This window comes from Mesoplodon densirostris, chromosome 8, assembly GCF_025265405.1.
Source record: "Mesoplodon densirostris isolate mMesDen1 chromosome 8, mMesDen1 primary haplotype, whole genome shotgun sequence".
Lineage (NCBI taxonomy): Eukaryota > Metazoa > Chordata > Mammalia > Artiodactyla > Ziphiidae > Mesoplodon > Mesoplodon densirostris.
The window spans coordinates 2532590-2540323 of NC_082668.1; positions in this window are offsets into that span (position 1 = coordinate 2532590).

Below are 7734 nucleotides of genomic sequence, written 5' to 3' on the forward strand. Positions count from 1 at the left end.
GAGAGCAGGGCAGGCAGGTCCCCTGCAAGTTCTCCCAGCCTCACCACTGGGGCAAGGCTAGCCCCCTTCTTGGGTTGTGTCCACTATCCTGAGAGGGCTCTGCACTGCTGGGTATTCTGACGCACAGACCTCTGCCTGGGCCTGGGGTACCCTTGGCGTTACACCTGTTACCAAGCAGGATGGATGAGAAGCTAAGCCCTGTGCTCATCACAGTGATGACAGCCGGGTGGCCCCCCGACCCTGCTGCCAGGCTCAGGCCTGAGGGTGAGCCAGGTGACCCTGCCTCGACCACAGGGCCCCTAAGACAAAGGCCTGCTAGATTTGAGGTCCCGGGCAGAGGGGAACACTCAGCCTGCCCCCACAATCCAGGTCTGAGGGGCACATGTCAGGTCCACACAGCTCACCCAGCACACACCACATGTAACTGCATAAAGAACTTCTCTTTGGACGTGACCATGAAGGTACAGGTTCATGGGAACATTTTATCCCCAGAAGGGTAGCTGTCGGCAGAAATACAAAGCTGCTGTTTGACCCTTGAGGATGAAAGTAAGCAATGCATGCACCCTATAAAGAGAGAGGAAAACAAAGGAACAGCAAAGAATCAAAAGGAAAAGATCAGAACATGGAAAATGCAGAACAAGACGACAGACATGGAACCAGCTGTGATAAGAATTACAATTGAAAATGTCTTAATTAACAGGCAGAGCCTCTCATATCGGGTGAAAAATAACATCCACCTTTCACAGGCACAAAATAGTCCTGAAATGCTGAAAACAAGAGGAGGGACAGGTTATGCTCTGTCGGACGCCAGCAGCATACGTGAAGCACCAATGTGAGGTCACATCCAAGGTGAAAAGCAGGATGGACAGCAGGCCCGATTGCTCCTTGGTCCAAACGCCGAAGGCACCAGGGCAAGACCTGTGGGTCTCCGACAGGACATACAAGGCAGACCTTGGACGTGGACGCGGTGCTTTTCTCCAGGAGACAGTCGAGACTGGGGGCGCCGTGCGTCCTGGAACGGTGATCCCCCCTTCTTGGGTGGACCACACCCTGAGAAGCCCACTTGCCAGTTTTCAAGGAGGAGACCCACCCAAGGCCCAGGAGGACGTCCTCAGGATGCTGACACGAACCTCAGAGTCAAGCCGAGGCCTTGCGGAGGGTTTTCTGGGATGGCAATTGTGTAAGATTTCTAATTCACCCACACATTTGCAGCCCCCACCCCCTGGGCTTTGGATGGTTGACTGAATCCTGATGTGCAGGGAGACCAGCTGAAACAGCATTACTGAAACCCTGCAACACCAGTGTTCACGGAGCCCTGGACCGGGCAGCAGGGCCACTTGGGAGAGAGAGCTAGAAGCCGTGGGGTCCGTTGGCTCCTGGGGGGCCCACATGGAGGTGGGGTCGCTGGCTGAGCCAGAGCCTTAGAGAAAGCATAAATGTGGCTTTGAACTTTATGTAACTGATGTCCCCGAGGGATTCTCAGCCTCAGGTGGCGGGCAGGGCATGATGACGGGGATGGAGCTGGTCGGATCTGGACGGCCCAGGTGGAGGAGGCCATGTTGGGAGGAGAAACCCAGGCTCGGGAGACAGCAGGGGAGTTCGTTCAGCTGGAACAGAAGTTACACACATCGGCCAGGAAAGAAAGCAGGGCGACCCTCCAGCCAGGACCACCATGGGGTGGCAGGCGGTGGTGGAGCCAAGGGGATTATGAAAATGCTGAGAACTTTTGGAGTCAGAGGCAGAAAGAGAGAAGCTGTAAAAAGCAAGACTGGGCTTCCCTGGTGGTGCAGTGGTTGAGAGTCCACCTGCCGATGCAGGGGACACGGGTTCGTGCCCCGGTCCAGGATGATCCCACATGCGGCTGGGCCCATGAGCCATGACCGCTGAGCCTGAGCGTCCGGAGCCTGTGCTCTGCAACAGGAGAGGCCACAACAGTGAGAGGCCCGCGTACCACAAAAAAAAAAAAGAAAAAAAAAAAAGCAAGACTAATCGAGAGAAGTGATCATAAAGATACGTCCCCGTACTTGTAATATGCACACATTCACACTGCCTAACACTTCACACTGTGCTCCGTGCCCACCTGTGACTCTGTGAGCTCTTCCTGGTCTTGATAAAGTACTACAGCCCTGCAAGGAGTCCCCAGTGCGGGAGGCCAGGGGAGGGGTCCATGGAACCTCTCTGTGCTATTTTGGCAGCTCCTCATAAGTCTATAATGAGTCCAAAATTAAATTTTAAAAAAAATTTACTAATTTAGCAAAGCATCTCATTTAACAATGCAAATGTGATTGTTAGGGCTCTATTAGTCATTTACACCCCAGTATGAATTGATTTAAAGATGATTTCCTCTAAGCATCTGTTTGTCATTTGACCAGGATCAGACAGATGTGGAGGAATAGTCTCTCAGTGAAGCAGGTACCTTCGGGGCTGAGAAGTGAGGACCATTCTCCTCCGCTGCCACTTCCACGCAGCCCGTGGCCCTGGGCAGAAACCTCACAGTGAGTCGCATGCATCTCCCCAGGCCGTCTGGAACAACTGCGCAAAACCACTCTTCCACCAACTTGGACTACAGGCGGCAAGATGTTACTCCCGGCAAACGACTGCTGCCCAGTCCACCTGGGAGAAGCAGTCCTTGGTGAACGCGGGAAGGTTTCTAGTCTGGATTTCTTTGCCCGGAGGTGGGGCAGCTGTGGGGCCTCAGCCTTGTGGCATTTTAGGGCCTGATGAGACAGACGGTTCTCTTTGGCCCGCCGCAAAAAGAGGCTTGTTTTTAGATTTATTTCAAATGCATTTAACAGAAGAGTTAAGCAATATTTATTTTCCAGCTTTAGAATAATCCTTAAAGTTCGAACTGTATTTGTCTGCGTGAAGAATATATATTTTTGTGATCCACTGAACATCGAAGAAAAAAAGCCAGGGCTTCCCTGGTGGCGCAGTGGTTAAGAATCTGCCTGCCAATGCAAGGGACACGGGGTTCGAGCCCTGGCCCGGGAAGATCCCACGTGCCGCGGAGCAAGTAAGCCCGTGCGCCACAACTACTGAGCCTGCGCTCTAGAGCCCTCAAGCTGCAACTACTGAGCCCAAGTGCCACAATTACTGAAGCCCGTGGGCCTGGAGCGTGTGCTCCACAACAAGAGAAGCCACCACAATGAGAAGCCCGCGCACTGCAACGAAGAGTAGCCCCTGCTCGCCGCAACTAGAGAAAGCCCGCACAGCAGCAATGAAGACCCAACGCAGCCAAAAATAAATAAATAAATACATAAATTTTTTTTAAAAGGAAAGAAAAAAAGCCAATAGACAAAGTTCCAAATGTTTACCCTCCAAAAGGATAGACGCCCTACCGTGTGCTTCCGGGGGCCACTCACTTTCCAGCGGGGTGACCGTCGAAGGAGACGTGATGTCACAGGCCTGCTCTGCTGTGGTTACACACACGGCAACTTAGTAGAAATCAGTTTGTTTAAAGTCAGACCCAGTAAAGCAAGCACTTCGGCTAATGTGGACATTCAGCTGGCTCTGCATGTGGAGGAGCCTGCGGGGCAGCTCACAAGGAGCTGGTGACCCACGGACTCATCGCAAAATCAAGCCAAGACAAGTCCTCTCCAGGTGCTTTTCAGGTTCCAACAGACCACAGAGAAAGCGTAGCATGTGTCCAAGAGGAGAAATATCCTTCTTCTTAGAATTCCGTTTCTGAGCTGCAGGCCAACATTTTAATGTAAATACCTTGGACGGTAGGATTTATGAGTTCTGTAAAGTAGGAAAGGTCCGACCTCATCTGAGACATTGACAAGGGCTTTAAAAGCATCCTGCAGCCCGTCAAGGCAGACCTGCCAGAAGCTACTCCTGTGGTCAGCCTCCAGGGCGTCCCTGTCTTGGGGATTTCTCTCCGCAGCTACTGCTCTGACCCTAACACACTCCGGCCCCCTTGGGTGAGGACTTGACTGCCACGTCTGGAGGCTCCTTTGGGGGTTTGAGGTACTAAGTATTAGGGGTGTAACGTTGTGGGTTTGAGCAAGCACATGGCCTTAAGCATCAGGGCGTTAGCATTTCTTAACCAGGATGTCTTGTGAAATGAAAAGCAGCCACAAATAAGCCATCCTAACCATGTCAGTGGGGAGGTGGGGAGTGGAGGGGAGAGAATGTGTGTGGAGGATGGAGACGTGGGGTCAGGGAGGCGAGGGTGAGAGGTCACTAGCAGCTGAGACCCCTTCCCTTCTCCAGAAGCAAATACCACTTAACCAACCAGGGGAAGGAGGCTCTTCTAATAGAAAGAGAAGCCGGTGGCTTAGACACTGAAAAATTCTCAATCTGGACGGACCTGTGAGAACTGGGGAAAAGAAGTCAGGAGAGAGTTAAGGTGTATAATAAGTTGCCGAAAACCTCTTGACAAATACAAATTAAAGAGGCACACGAGGGCCCAAGGGCCCCAAGACAGGGAGCAGAGGACCTTTGATGGAGCTCATGCCAAGTGCAGTGTGCTGTGTGCAGTTGTGTGCAGTGTGCAGTGTTCAGAGTGTGGTGTGCAGAGTGCACTGTGCAGTGTGCTGTGTGTGGGTGCAGTGTGCAGTGTTCAGAGTGTGGTGTGCAGAATGCAGTGTGCAGTGTGCTGTGTGCAGTTGTGTACAGTGTGCAGTGTTCAGAGTGTGGTGTGCAGAGTGCACTGTGCAGTGTGCTGTGTGTGGGTGCAGTGTGCAGTGTTCAGAGTGTGGTGTGCAGAATGCAGTGTGCAGTGTGCTGTGTGCAGTTGTGTACAGTGTGCAGTGTTCAGAGTGTGGTGTGCAGAGTGCACTGTGCAGTGTGCTGTGTGTGGGTGCAGTGTGCAGTGTTCAGAGTGCAGTGTGCTGTGTGAAGAGTGCAGTGTGCTGTGTGAAGAGTGCAGTGTGCTGTGTGCAGAGTGCAGTGTGCTGTGTGCAATGTGTGGGCACAGTGTGCAGTGTTCAGAGTGCAGTGTGCTGTGTGCAGAGTGCAGTGTGCTGTGTGCAGAGTGCAGTGTGCTGTGTGCAGTGTGTGGGCACAGTGTGCAGTGTTCAGAGTGCAGTGTGCTGTGTGCAGAGTGCAGTGTGCTGTGTGCAGTGTGTGGGCACAGTGTACTGTGTGCAGTGTTCGGAGTGCAGTGTGCTGTGTGTGGGTGCAGTGTTCTGAGTGCAGTGTGCTGTGTGTGGGTACAGTGTGCTGTGTGCAGTGTTCAGAGTGCAGTGTGCTGTGTGTGGGTGCAGTGTGCTATGTGCTATGTTCAGTGTACAGTGTGCTGTGCACAGTGTGCTGTGTGCAGAGCAGGGAAGGCTCAGCTCTTTGGCTGGGGGAAAGTGGCTTGGGGACAGGGTGGGAGGTGCTATGGCCAGGCCAACAGGGGGTTCCCTCACCCCAGTTCTCTCTGCACAGACATATAACAGACTAACATACAGAGGCATCAAAAAGATGCATCCTCTGTCCTCAGAAAAGTGTGAGAGGAACCCCCTCTGACCACAACAAGAGCAGGGGAGCCTCGGCCCCTGGGCTCGCCCTCCAAAGACATATACGCAGTTAGCTTTGCTACAAAGCGCTCCCAGATGAAACGCTGGAAACACAGCAAATAAAAGCAGTCAGGACTGGAATCACCTCTAAAGCTGACATTGGTACATCTGACTATGCCCCCCCTCTTTCTCCCTCTCTGCCCCCCCTTTGCTCTCTCTCCTGTCTCTGTCTCTCTGTGTCTCCGTCTCTGTCTCTGTCTCTCTGTTCCTCAGACACACCTGTCGAAGGTCATAATGGCTACATGGAAACTGAATCATGGGCCTGTTCTCCAGAGCAGAGGGCAGAGGGCAGGAGCTGAGGTCTTTGGATGTCGTGCTTTGAGCCATTAACGGGATCAAACACAGACTCCCCGGGGCTTTGAAGCCACAGCTGTAAGACCCCAGGTGTCCTGAGGGTCCTCCTTACATACTTTACAATGTCCTCCCCCGATGGCCCCTGAAGTCTGGCTGTCACCCATGCCAGAGGTGGGATAGGTGGAGGGGCGGGCCTGAGGGGCCCAAACAAGATCGCCACCCCCGGCCGCTCCTGGGCCCAGCGACCGGCCGCCTCTTCCAAACAAGCCCCCGAGGGGGGCCGGCACCCACAATGTCACCTCCGCCCCACCCTATCCACTGCTCCCTGGGTGACATAGCGCATCCTGTTCTTCTGCACCCTTTGTCACGGGTGCTCGTATCTGTGGGGATGGCCAGTGGCACAGAGGGCCGACAGGCACGAGCAGGAAAGGCATAAATGGGAGAAACGTGCCGAGCATCTCCAGAGCAACAGCCGAAGCCGCACTGCGCGTCCCCCACCTGCCCCTCCTCGAGCCGAATCCTTTCCCCATTGCAAGGCATCGCCCTCTTGGAAGCACAAGCCCCCTTTACTGCGTGTGACGGCACCATGTGGTGGAACCACAGAGATCTTTTCTTTGTGGGGAAGCCCGTCCCAGGAGCCACCACGTCCCCCTGTCCCTCTGTCCCCAGCAGGCCTGTTCCTCCCCCCTCAGGGTCCTCTCTCTGCTCCTGAGTCCCCACCACTGTGCTTCTCCCAGGGATGCGTCTGTCCACGAGCAAACTCGGAACCTTGTCCGAGAGGGAAGGAGGGAGGGCTGGGCCTGGAGGGGATCACACCAGCCCCACACCGGAGGTTCTGTTTCTGAACTGGAAGGTGAGAAATGGGACAGGTTCCGTGACCTTGGGTGGATCCTCGACCTCTCTGCGCCTCCGCTTGCTCATCTATAAAACAGGGAAACAGGACCGCCATCACGGCTGCTTGGCAGCAGGAACAAGTCCTGGCCAACAGGCCCCGCCTCCTTCTAAATATCACATGTGCTCCGGCTGTGTATTCTTTCAGATGTAGGAATTCATTTATAATTTTTGAAAAAAAGTTTTTAATCCACCTTACAGGACATATGGGGCCTGTATTGGTGTCTTGCTGCTGCTGTAACAAATACCACAAACTTAACAGCTAAACAACCGAAGTCTATTCTCTTACAGTCCTGAAGTCATAAATCTGAACAGAGTTTTACGGGGATAAATCAGGTGTGTGTGTGGGGGGCGGGATCGGCCAGGACTGAGGCTGCTACATCCCGGGGCTCGCAGCCCCGTCACACGTCCTTCTCTCCCTGTTTCCACCATCACGTGGCTTTCACTCCCGCCCCGCTTCTGGACAGCTCGCCTGTGCTGATATGCGGTGACACTGAGAGTCCAGGATGATCTCCCATCTCCAGACCCTTCGCTTGGTCACACCGGCAAAGCCCCCTTCTCCACATAAGGTAACATTGTCAGGTTCCAGGGACAAGGATGGGGACATCTTTGCAGGTTTGTTATTCAGCCTACAAAGGGGACTCCCTCTGGGACAGAAATTCATTCTGCAGTGACCGTGTACTGACCTGGCTGCGTGCCGCAGTCTGACCCGGACATCGGGTTTCAGAAGCAGCTCAAGGAGCCGCCGCCCCCAGCAAGGGAGGGTCATCCAGCCCAGAAGGAGGCAGCCACGCGACGGGTACAGACGGCAAGAACCAGAACAGCCCCCGCACGGTCCCACCAATGCTGACAGATTCTGTCTCTCAACATAGCACAACCCCCAGGGCAGCCCAGTTCCTTAGACCTGCCAAGGTGACCCCCTGGGCCTCGGGAGTGGCCCTTGGTCCCCGTGAGTCTACCCTTTGGTGCTTCTCTGCCCTCCCCCCTCATTCCTGGGCTGTGCTCGCCCCAGTGTCCACCTGTGATGGGCTTCCCCTTGCTC